The 12,806-nt window shown below is 46.9% G+C and overlaps 1 protein-coding gene across 1 annotated transcript in view; it reads left to right on the top strand.

The window, feature by feature from the left end:
• The first annotated feature begins 2,183 nt into the window (after positions 1-2,183).
• The window catches only part of LOC144821555 (uncharacterized), a 61,946-nt gene continuing 51,323 nt past the window's right edge, over positions 2,184-12,806 (top strand). Inside the window, exon 1 of the mRNA XM_078678740.1 lies at positions 2,184-2,203. The gene's annotated coding sequence lies outside the window, so the exon portion shown is untranslated. The remainder of the gene's footprint in view (positions 2,204-12,806) is intronic.

Raw genomic sequence — 12,806 nt, forward strand, 5'->3', positions numbered from 1 at the left:
GACATAGAATTTTCAAAAAACCCATAGAGAAAAAATCCTAACTATATATACCTACTGGCGACCGCCAGTAGGTAATATATATATATATATATATATATATATATATATATATATATATATATATATATATATATATATATATATATATATGACGCTTGTGCGGCCCCTTCTGTAATACCAATATCGCTGGCACACATAAGGCGCCAGCGCTATCTTCAGGAGGTGTTCCCTCATTTACATGGCAGTGTGCCCCATGTAAATGCGGGAATCCCTTTGCCTCTGCAACCGCGCTGTATTACAGATGCGGACGCAGAGGCAAAGAAGTCCTGAGGAGGCGCACTGACAGTGTGAGTGCGCCTCCTGAGGGCAGCCCTCTGGTGGTGGGGAAGGGGGTTCCATGGACCCCCTAGACATCTCCTTGCAGGCCAGTGCGGTCACTGACTGCACCCACCTGCACACGATCTCTAATCCCCTTTAAAACTGCAGGCGGGTACCACCTGCACTGGGAAAACACTCAGCGGCTGTAAAGCAGCCGTTCCATTTTTTTTACCGGATGCCCTGCCCCCCTGACAGTGCAAGTTCATGGCTGCCCTGGGTGCAGCCATAATAGGGTGCATTTTCATTGTTTGTCCCGGGTGCACCTTTTAAAAGTTGCGCCCGGCGGAAACAATGAAAACGCGTCTTGTCTGTAATGCGGCCCCTGGTATTTATAGTTCCTTTTTCAAAACGACATGTACCAGAAAGCATAGAACTTGCGGCCGCAATACACATGCGGCGCATTTTCCTTCATTACGCTGGCCGCACCTTTAAAAAGGTGCACCCTATGCAATGAAAGAAAATGCGTCGCATTATGGGGAATGCGCTGCCACCAAGGCAACGCATTCCCGTGAAATACGGAGCGGCTGCTTTAAAGCTGCTCCGTGTTTCAGTGTGCAGGCGGCAACCGGCCTGTACTTTTACAAGGGGAATAGAGATCCCCTTGCAGGCGGGGGCAGTCATTGACTGCACCCGCCTGCAAGTGGATGTCTGGGGGTCCACATAACCCCCTTTACCACTTGCAGAGGGATGCTCTCAGGAGGCGCACGGGCTCGTCCTGAGGACTTCTTTGCCTCTGCACCCACTTTGGTAATACAGGGCAGGAGCAGAGGCGAAGGGATTCCCTCATTTGCATGGGACCACGCTCCTATGCAAATGAGGGACCGCCCCCTGAAGATAGTGCTGGCACTGTATGTGCAACAGCGCTATTGGTATTACAGAAGGGGCTGCACAAGCATTTGCGGACTCGTCCGTATTTCCAGGTGCCCACGGGTCATGCAAAGCAGGCGCAAACGCCCATTGCACCCCCGGGGACAGCTGGAACAGCTAAACTCCTCACATGTTTAGTTTTATAATAATAGATCTGTAGTGCATTGGGTTATTAAATGAAGTCAAGAAGAGTTATTTGTCAGTTAACATCACCAGATGACTCAATGCCCCCAGGACCCGCTGCTCCAGTGTGGGGTTTCCTTTTACAAGTCGTGGCTTGTCTTAGTTTAAATGGAACAGCAAAATATACCCAGGACTACAACTCCCAGAATGCATCAGTTGTTCAAGGAACCTCCAAGTCCTTGGTAACACTGACTCATCCTGCAATTAATAGTTCAGAAAGTAAACAGAACAGTGTTCCGTTTCCGTTCTGCGATGACGCACGCCTGGCGAAACACACCCCACAGTCACTGCATAAAATGGGAGGGCGCAGGATAATGTCAAAGGGCGCACAGAGGCTGCGACTTCATTCAGCACGACCCATCCCTGGCTCTCGGCCGAGGACAAGGACTGCCCTCTCTGCTCCAGCATCCTCCCCTCCTGCTCCCTGCCCAGCCTTGGCTCTCAGCCCAGGACAAGGACAGCCCTCCATGCCCCAGCATCCCTCCTGCTCCCTGCCCAGCCTTGGCTCTCAGCCCAGGGCCAGGACTGCCCTCCCTGCCCCAGCATCCCTCCTGCTCCCTGCCCAGCCTTGGCTCTCAGCCCAGGACAAGGACAGCCCTCTCTGCCCCAGCATCCCTCCTGCTCACGGCCCATCCCTGGCTCTCAGCCCAGGGATAGGACTGCCCTCCATCCCTCCCTCCCCCGCGGGAGGGGGGGGCCGGGGCGTGCCTCACATGAAGTCAGGAGCAAGGAGACTTTGACAGCCTCGGAGGCGGCGATCCCGGAAGCACAGACCGTGAGTAGCTCCTCTCTCCTCCGGGGGGTTTCTCTGCACATGGCTATTTTGTGAAGCCGTTTTGCCTAGAACAGAGTTGCCCTTAAAGGCGGGCGTTGTGTTTTGTTCCTATCACACCAGTGACGTGGTTACATTTAAAGCCCCGGCTCGACATTAGGATGGCCAATCAATTCCAACCAGAAACTGGCTCTGCCAAAACCATTGCAGCTTGTGTTTTTTCTCAGCTTGGTCAATTGAGATGTTATGTTGCTTTGTATAGCGCACTAATCACCCAGGACGATATCGAGGCGCTGAGGCAGGTGTGTGGTCCCCAAGGTGCTTATAGGAGGAGCCAGGTCTTCAGCTTCTTGCAGCGCTCAAGAAGTGAGGGTGAAGCTCTGGTGTGTTGAGGGAGGTCTCAAAAAGTGAGAGGGAGGTCGTTCCATGAAACCGGAGGGCAAATCCCAAAATGCATTTGCTGTTCAGTAAATTCCAGTACAAAAGGGGGTGGTGATGGACGGAGCATCTGAACCAATCAAACACTCACACCCAGTCAACAGATCTGGGTTTGATCCATCACCGTTCTTTAGCCCACTCTGCCACCCCAGTTCAGACATGGCTATATGCAAATCAGTCTGACCCTGTGCCTCATGGGAACAGTCCAGCCCGAACTGCCAAGCCATGCCTTCCCTGGACAGGAAACAAGCTTCCCAGGACCGGTTTCTGGCATTCCAGCCGTCTTCAGCCCGGCTTGCTTGAATCCAGTGGCAAAGTGAGCAAGGGACTCACGTCTGAGCATACCCTGCCAACGTATGGCGAACAAAGCGGTACAAAAGGGGGTGGTGATGGACGGAGCATCTGAACCAATTAAACACTCACACCCAGTCAAAAGATCAGTAAATTCCAGCACTTCCGCTTTACTTTCCTTACCCTATCTGTCCCACCCTAAACTCACCCCTCATCTCACTGATTATATGTCCTCAAACCCTCTGGTGTCCAAGGTCGGTCCTCGAGAGCCGGGTTCATCTCTGGGATGTTGTTATTCCTATTTGTATAGCGCACTAATCACCCACAAGGGTATCCAGGCGCTTTGCAGGTGGATGTGCTGTGCCCTACCTGGTGGAGATTACTTGAAGGGCCAGGTCTTCCGTTTCTTGCGGCACTTGAGAACCGATGAGGCGGCTCTAATTTGCTGTGGCAGGATGTTACAGGCTTTGGGGGACATGTGAGAGAAGACGCAACATCTAGTTCTGTTCTTGTGTGTGCGGGGTACCTGTGCTACTGAGCGTCTGGTAGATCAGTGGTGTCTGGAGGGGTGGTGGAAGTGTATGCCGCTGTTGAGGTAGGCCTTCCTATGTTGTGTAATGGTTTGTATATGTGTGCAATTAGTTGGACTTGACTGCTCTTGTGTATGGTGAGCCAGTGAAGTCGCTTGAGGTGTGTAAACATGTGGTGCAGCCGGAAGTGAGGACGAGTCTTGCTACAGGATTTTGGGTGGTTTGGAGCCTGTTCAGGAGCCGTTTGGTGATTCCCGCATAGAGTGTGTTGCCATAATCGAGTCTTCTAGTAATCAAGACCTATGTTCATGTTTCCCTGGTGTTCCGGGGTAGCCATTTGAAGATTTTCCATAACATCCTCATGATGTGGAAGCAGGTGGAGGTCTCTATGTTTACCGGGGCAGACATGTCGAGTCTGTCCTGGAGATAGATACCTAGGTTCCTGGTGTGGTTGGCGGGGACTAGCATGGGTACGTTTATCGGGGCTGACATGTTAAGTCTGCCCTCGAGATTGATTCCTAGGTTCCTGGTGTGGTTGGCGGGGACTAGCGTGGGATCGAGATCTTCTGGTCGCCAGGTGGAGTCCCATGCCAAAGATTACCACTTTGATCTTGTCTGTTTTGAGCTTTAGGCAGTTGGATCTCATCCAGGTGGCCACAGCAGACTTGCAGGTGGTGACACCGTTTTTTATTGTAGGGGTCTTCTCCGACATGGAGAGTATCAATTGAGTGTCATTTGTGTATGAATGAATGTTGATGCCACGCGATCTGATGAGGTCTACCAGTAGAGTCATGTAGTTGTTGGACTGAGACATGATCCTTGGAGGAATCCATGGATTAAGGTCCTGGCTTCCGATGTGTGTAGTGGAAGGCTGATTCTTTGTGTTCTTTCTGTACGGAAGGATCGGATCCAGTTGAGTGCAGGTCATTGGATGACCGTGAAGTCTTCTAATGAGGGTTGGGTGGGTGACCGTGTCGAAGGCTGCCCGTAGGTCGAGCAGAATGAGCGCTGCTATTCCTCCTCAGTCACAGATCATCCTGATGTCGTTGATTGTTGTGATAAGGGCAGTTCTGGAGCTTTGGTTGGCTCGGAAGCCTGATTGGGGGGTGTCTAAGAGTTGGTTCATGTTGAGGAGTTGAGTGAGCTGCTTGTTGATAATCTTCTCCATTACTTTGGCTGGGTAGGGAAGAAGGGCGATCGAGCTATAATTTGTTAGCTGGGTGGGATCAGCTGAAGGTTTTTTCTGTTGTACGTTTTCCTCTGCGTGTTTCCAGGTCGTCTGGAACATTGCAATAGTGAGTGAGTTCAGGATGCGGGTAAGAACTTCGCTGGTTGGGTAGGCGCCCATGTTATGTTATGTTATGTTATGTTATTTATATTTGTAAAGCGCACTGATACCCCAGCAAAGGGGCGTCCAGGCGCTCAGACAGGTACTGTAACATAACAGGCAGAATAAAAGAAGGCTACTCAGAAGTAGAAAACAAGAGCGTCTTAATAGTACACCTAAAAATGAACAGATCATTCAGAGCACGGGTGTGCGCTGGAAGCGAGTTCCATAGACCTGCAGCAAGCACCCGGAAAGAGCGTCCACCCATTCTGCTGAGTTTAAATCGGGGGCAGATCGCCAAATGCAAAGCCTCAGATCTAAGAGATCTCCGAGGGATATAAGGGGTCAGTAGATTAACCAGAGCTGGTGGGGAAGAAAGTTTCAAAATTTTAAACGCCAGGCAGAGTGCTTTAAACTTGATCCTCTGCCTGACCGGCAGCCAATGGAGAGAAGAGATAGTGCTGGAGACAGAGCAATGCCTGGGGAGACCAACAATGGCCCGTGCCGCAGCATTTTGCACCCTCTGAAGTCTGGCTACCTCAGCCTGGTTAGCCCCCAACATCAGCGCACTTCCATAGTCCAGCCGAGATAGTATAGAGGCTTGGACTACGAGCTGCCGGGTTGGAGGATCAAAGTATTTAAGGACCGGCCTTATGCCTCGCAAAATGCCGTAGCATGTACCTGCAACCCTCTTCGAATGCCCAATGAAGGTGAGCGCAGGATCCAGCCAGATCCCCAAATTTTTCACCTCTGAGACCGGTATGGGAGTAACACCCAGTTCTGGAGGCCACCACTGATCACCCCAAAGCTCAACATGTTTTCCAAAGACCATCACTTCAGTCTTAGTCGAAGATGTGATGGGGTAGGGAGTTGTCTGGGCCCAGGAATAGATGGATCGCATGCTGTTGGCTGTCTCTTCCGTGGTATCATACAATCTAACAAGCTGCTCTACCTATCTGAGTTATATGAACGCTGTTTAAGTCGTTATATAATTGTCACTCAGGCTAGACCATGTATAAACAAAAAAGAGTAGATGAATCAATTATTGTGACATTTTATTCTTGTCTTATTGATATTCAAAAGCAGTAGATCAGTACCAAAATCTATTCTACTTACATAATAAAATATATAGAAGACCACAACTTGCTCAAATAGTGACACTTTCCTTTGACAGCCTAACACACCACATTCATACAATCAAACATTCAAAAGCCCATTCAAACCGTGAATCCACACTGAGCATTCATCACCAATAGATATATCTTGGTCAGATAAAACGTCCCAAAACAACATATACAATAGCAATGTTCATATTTCTTCAAACAGCCATCTAATTCGTCAAGTCCGATCCACTATTCGTTGGATTGAATGTCAAAACAACAGTAATATATCTAAGTAAAACTGATTTGAAAACGGAGGCTAAATTAGCACAAATTTGTTTAACAAATGTTAGGGACAAGAAGAGAGAGACACGCCGATGCGCGTTTCGGTATTATCACCCCCTATTTGGGGTGTCACCTTCTTCAGGGCGCAAAACACGTTCGTTTCAGGGGTCCATGGGGCCTGAGACATATTGAACACCAGCGAAAAATGGTTGGGTCCGCGTGGGTGGAAAACCCAGAAATGATGGATCCCATGAATCTACAAAAGGATGGAATAATCGGTATTTTTATCCCTTGTAGCAGTCCGTGAAAAAATAAACACTGATGAAATTCCAAGTGATACGTCCGGCCACTAGGTGGTGTCGTTTGCCATATAGATAATAATCAGTTCTGGTATCGCTATATCCGTTGAAGGTTTCGAGAGTCGGGGATTACCAGGAGGAGGTGTTGAATATATTTTATTATGTAACTAGAATAGATTTTGGTACTGATCTACTGCTTTTGAATATCAATAAGACAAGAATAAAATGTTGTCACAATAATTGATTCATCTACTCTTTGTTTATACATGGTCTAACCTGAGTGACTATTTATATAACGACTTAAACAGCGTTCATATAACTCAGATAGGTAGAGCAGCGTGTTAGATTGTATGATACCTTGATTTTCCCCTATTGCTCTACCTTTATCGTTCCAGGGGTTCCCCTCTTACCTAATGGTTGTCTCTTCCATGGTGGCTGTTTTCCAAGCGGTCAGGGTGTTCCGAGGTCTTCAATGGGTAGGCTGGCAGCAAGGTTGGTGGGGTCCGGCTGTGGGCCAGAATTTGTTGCTGAAAAATTCTGTTAGGTTGGTGTATAAATCTTGTGAGGGAGTAGTGTTGTTTGTGGTGGAAGCTGGTATGATGAAATCTTTGATGATTGGAAAGATCTTTTTGCATCTGTTGGTGCTGCTTTCTATGCGCTCTACTAGGGCCTTTTTGGTTTCTCTGACCTGCCGTTGGTAGCATTTGTGTTGCTTTAGTTTTGTTTTTATCTGCATTCTTTGAAATGTATTGTCCATCTTTTCTCTAGTTGTTTGCAGTGTTGTTGATCAGAGTACCAACTCGCTTGCTTCCTGGTTCTCTTTTGCTTGTTGTTTTTGCGGGGAGCTGGGGAGTTGGTGCAATCTGTGGTCCATTGGTCGAGCTGTTTGATGTCACAATTTAGGTTGCCGATAGGGTTGGGCTCGTTCATGCACAGGGTGTGCGTCCAATTTGATTCCATGAGTCAACTCTAGTTACATCTAGCCTGGCTGGTGGCGGCGGGTTTCATTTGGCGAGGGATGTTGATTTGGAAGTGGATGCTGTTGTGGTTGGTACAGAGGAGAAGAGTGGCTTTGGTGATTTTGATGTAGGCGAAGACCGGATCGAGGATGTGCCCTGCACAATGTGTTGGTCCAGTGACATGTTGAGTTAGTATGACATTTCCCAGGCTTTCAATGATTGGTGCTGAGCTTTCGTCATTCTGCTTCTCCAGGTGGAAATTGCAGTCTCCAAGTAAGATGTAGGCTTTTTCACCAATGGTGAGAGGCGCGACAAAGTCTGCAATGTTGTCCATGAAGCTGGCTCTGGGTCTAGGTAAGAGGTCGACGAGGGTTCTATTCAGGGTGAACTTTGGCACGATTCGCAGTTTGAAGTGTAGGTAATCCATGAAGTGTGTTGTTTTCTCGATGGCTGCGGTGCAGCTAATGGTTTCTTTGAAGATGATTGCAATTCCTCCTCCTAGTTAGGTCGAGCAGACGTACTCTCAATGCGTGAGCATTGAGAGTGTCTGCTCGACAACTATTGTTGCCGCTTTTTAGGAATGTGGACACCATCTGACACGAGCGTTTCCCTCGCAGTTTTCACCGCGGGAGCGCGCGTCTGCCCCGCGCATGCGCAGAGTAACTCACAGCCATTTTTTTTTTTTCAGACTTTCATATAGCGCGAACTAGACCCGAACCGAATCAGGTATCAGAGCGCTTTACATATAGGCATCCCCCACCCCTCTGCATGCACGCACGCACGCACACACAGGCGAGCGTATGCACACGCAGGCACACACATACAGGCACACGGCAAACATACAGGCACACGGCACAGATACTCGCTCACACACACCCCCCTCCCCCACAGTCACACACACGCACTCCAAGACACACGCACGCACACACATACACAGCCCGCCCGCGCCCACCCCCCGCACTCGCGCGCGCGCGCACATGTCCCCTCCCCCCCCCCTCACACCCCACTCACCGAGTTCTTTTAGTGTGTCCCTCTCTCCTTCGGCAGGCAGCGGGTCATCCTCAGCAGCAGGCGGGGCTCTCCACGAGCACGGGAGCCCCGCTAGCTGACACGCAAATCTTCCGGCTGACGGGCACAGGAGCGCGGGGTAGGCTCCCGTCTGCTCCCTGTCTTTTTGCGGCCCCGCCCCCGTCCCAACACAGGTTGCCTGGCTTCCTGTACAAGCCGGGCTGCGGCGGTGAGTTTTTTACTGATTCTCGCTAAAATCTGCCTAGCATGCTTTCTTCCTTCAAGAAGTGGCGCCTTAAAATAAATAACATACGAGCAGAAAACAAAGCAGATATAAGTGCCTCTCCTAACACACGAAGATTTCTCTTTCATTTCATCCAAAGTGTTTTACGAGCTATCGCTTGCTGCTGGAATTAAATGAAAAGCAATTCCAGCTGTAAAATGACCTGAGAACGGCTCAATGTAATTTCTTACCCTTCCAAGCCCCCACCGTTTTAAAACGGGCCAATCCTTCTTATCCATCCATTTTGTTAATATTCCTCCGCTTATTAAGATTGCATTTTATTTTATTAAAGATGTCTAAAGCGCCTATGGCCATCTTAAAGCAAGTTTCCTAGTGCTAGCTAGCCCATACAATACCAATGAGTGATACCAAAACAGTATCTCCCCAAAAAAGAGTGTTTTATCTTGCCACTGCTCCCTCTCTGCTGTTGACGAACCTCCTGTCGCACGTCAGTCACATCTTGTATTTAGCACCATCATTGGAAAGCTGCAACGCTACACACTTATAAGGTCCTCTCACCCTCACCCCCTCACCCTCACACCCCCTCACCCCCTCATCTTTACACCCCCTAACCCTCACCCTCACACCCCCTCACACCTCCTCACACACCCTCCCTCACCCTCACACCCCCTCACCACCCTCTCACACCCCCTCACCCACACACACACCCTCACCCACACACACACCCTCACCCACACACACCCCCTCACCCTCACACCCCCTCACACCCCTCACCCTCACACACCCTCACCAGCATAGCATAAAACATAGCATAGCATAGCATAACAAAACACAACATAGTATAGCATAACAAAACAAAGCTTAGCATAGCAAAGCATAACAAAACATAGCATAGCATAACAAAACATAGCATAACAAAGCATAGCATAGCAAAACAAAGCATAGCATAATAAAACACACCAAAACATAGCAAAGCACAACAAAGCATAGCATAATAAAATAAAACACACCAAAACATAGCATAGCATAATAAAACACAACAAAACATAGCATAGCATAACAAAACATAGCATAGCATAGCATAACAACATAGCATAGCATAACAAAGCATAGCATAACAAAGCATAGCATAACAAAACATAGCATAGCATAACATAGCATAGCAAAACACAACAAAACATAGCATAGCATAACACAACAAAACATAGCATAGCATAACAAAACAACAAAGCATAGCATAGCATACCAAAACAAAGCATAGGATAGCAAAACAAAACATAGCATAACAAAACACAACAAAACATAGCATAGCATAACATAACAAAACAAAGCATAGGATAGCAAAGCATAGCATAGCATAACAAAACATAGCATAGCATAACAAAACATAGCATAGCATAACAAAACATAGCATAACATAACAAAACATAGCATAACAAAACATAGCAAAACACACCAAAACATAACATAGCTTAACAAAATACAACAAAACATAGCATAGCAAAACAAAACATGTAATAGCATAGCAAAACATAGCACAGCATACCAAACACAACAAAACATAGCATAGCATAACAAAACATAGCATAGCAAAACAAAGCATAGCATAATAAAACACAACAAAACATAGCATAGCATAACAAAACATAGCATAGCATAACAAAGCATAGCAAAACATAGCATAGCATAACAAAACACAACATAGCATAACAAATTAAAGCATAGGATAGCAAAACATAGCATAGCAAAACAAAACATAGGATTGCAAAACAAAACCTAGCATGGCATACAGCATCAGTCAGCACCACCACAACATCACTCAGGAGCACCACAACATCACTATGCGCTACCACAGCATCACTGGACGCCACAGCATCACTCGTTCGCCACCAAAACATCTCTCAGCGCTACCACAGCATCAATCTGTGCAACCATTCAACAACAACTGGTTCAAATATGTTTTCTCAATGTTTCAAGCTTTATTACAAATGTAACAAGAAGATGTTAATATTTCACTTCTGTTCTTGGATTTTCGTCACAATAAAATACACGGAACATAATATTCACAAACGTTATTTACAAAAGTTAATGCTATTGCCATTATAAATTACAAAAACTTTTATTTAAGTATTAATTATTTAAAAAAAATTAAAATCCATTGTTATTTGTAATATCAATACATGTAAGTCACGTAAATACAACACATATTGCATTAAAAATGCTATAGGTGTCACATTTGCGAAAATTATAACTATTGGCATTGTAAATGATAAAGCTATTAATTTCGCTATTTTCAAAAACAAAACATAAATAAAAAATGTGTAATTTACAATACCAATAGCTCAAACTTTCCTAATGCGAGACCTATTGCATTGCAAATGCTTGTTTTTGTTGGCGAGCATGTCGGGCGATCATGTTTAGTTCCGGGACGGCTGCAGTGATTTTAGCTGGAGACCCGCAGTCAGCCATATTTGCACGAGGAAGAGGATACCTGGGGCTTCGTTATTCAGGATGTCCCAGATTTCAGTGGCGTGTTTGCTGAGTGAGCGGGTGTTGACAAGTATGCGTGATGGTTTGTTGTATTTACTAGCAGGTGTGGGGGTTGTGTGTGTGAGGGTGGTGTCGGTGTGGTAGGTGCGTTCTTGTGTAAGAAGTGACAGTGGGTGCAAGTGAAAGCTCCTTCCGTGTTGTGCAGTGTGGCGCTGCAGCAGCGGGCGGACAGGCGTTGAGAGCCCAGAGAGAGGCTGTAGACTATTGTTGGCCGCTGCACTAGGGTTTATTGCGCAGGTTGCGGTCTAGGCACCCACAGCCTTGCCTTTACATGCTTTCGGCATGCCAGCTGCGTGCTGCAGACACAATTAAAGAGGTCTACTCTGAGTTCCTTCCAAGAACTCTAGGTAGCCTGTTGTAGAGCGGCTGTTTCGCTTCTCCAAATATTTGTGACCTATATCGCACACTGTGTGTGCTACCTGTGCAGTCTCTGCCTTGATGCACTTCCTTTCACACAGTAGAGTATCTTTGGTCAACTACCAGTCTCACAAGGCTCTGTCCTTGCTGCACACCCAGTCTCACAAGCATCCATCCTTGGTACCCTTCCAGTCTTACGCAGGTTTGTCTTTGGTCCACTTCTATTCTCACAAGGGTCTGTCTTTGGTGCTCTTCCAGTCCCACACAAATCCATCCTTTTGCACTTTCAGTCTCACCAGGGTCTAACAATGGAGGTGGCACTAACACGTCAAACAGTGGGGCAGAGCTATCCTTAGAGCAATAACAGAAACTAAAGTGATAATCTGTTCATTTTAAACATACTGGTCAAACCAGATATAATTAAAACAAACATGTTTTCTTACATCTTACAATGTTTAAAAGGACACTGACGGAGATCTTTAAAAAGGTGAATGAATGATTTGACAACTAAAAAGCGGCTTCTACATATTTAACGATGAGAAACTTTAGAGCCAGTTTTCGCCAGCCTATTGCTAGACCACCACCCCTTTTCCAACTCCTTCTGTGAAATGTCACTGAGCTCATGAAATATTTAAATTCCATCTGTATGTAGAACAGGAACTCCTGCCTGACTGCTGATCAAAGGTACCTTCACCAATCTGCTCCACATGGAGTTGCACACGTGTGTTGGAGGCTGCACACAGGTGTACATACGTCTCAGAGTATTGAGTTAAGTGGGTTAATGCTCCTGTGTACTGGAAGAGGGACAGGGAAGAAACAGGCTTGATTCTTAATTCACCTTGCTTTCCTCCTGAGATGGAATACAGGAGTGCCAATCATTTGTCACTTTTCCTCCCTGTTCGTTTCTCTGCCAGGGTTCTGCACTATCCAAAATCAAAATAAAATATGGTTGCTAGCCCCCCACATTGAGCAGTTCTCTTATGAGACAACTGAGCCCCAATCCTGCAGAAAGTACCAGCCCTACAGAGTTGGCAAAAAAGGTAGCTGCTTTGAAATAACTTTGCAACAAATAGTGTTGTAGTACGCAAAGGGTTAAAGAAACTTACAAGCTGCAGAACAGATATAGTGTGGGGCTGATGGATAACCTGCAAGAGGTCACTCCAACAGAAACCGGATTTGAGGCTCCTAATAATGCTTCGGTTCGGCTCTGACTCCTAC

The sequence above is a fragment of the Lissotriton helveticus genome, chromosome 2_2, assembly GCF_964261635.1.
Source record: "Lissotriton helveticus chromosome 2_2, aLisHel1.1, whole genome shotgun sequence".
In the NCBI taxonomy this organism is placed as follows: Eukaryota; Metazoa; Chordata; class Amphibia; order Caudata; family Salamandridae; genus Lissotriton; species Lissotriton helveticus.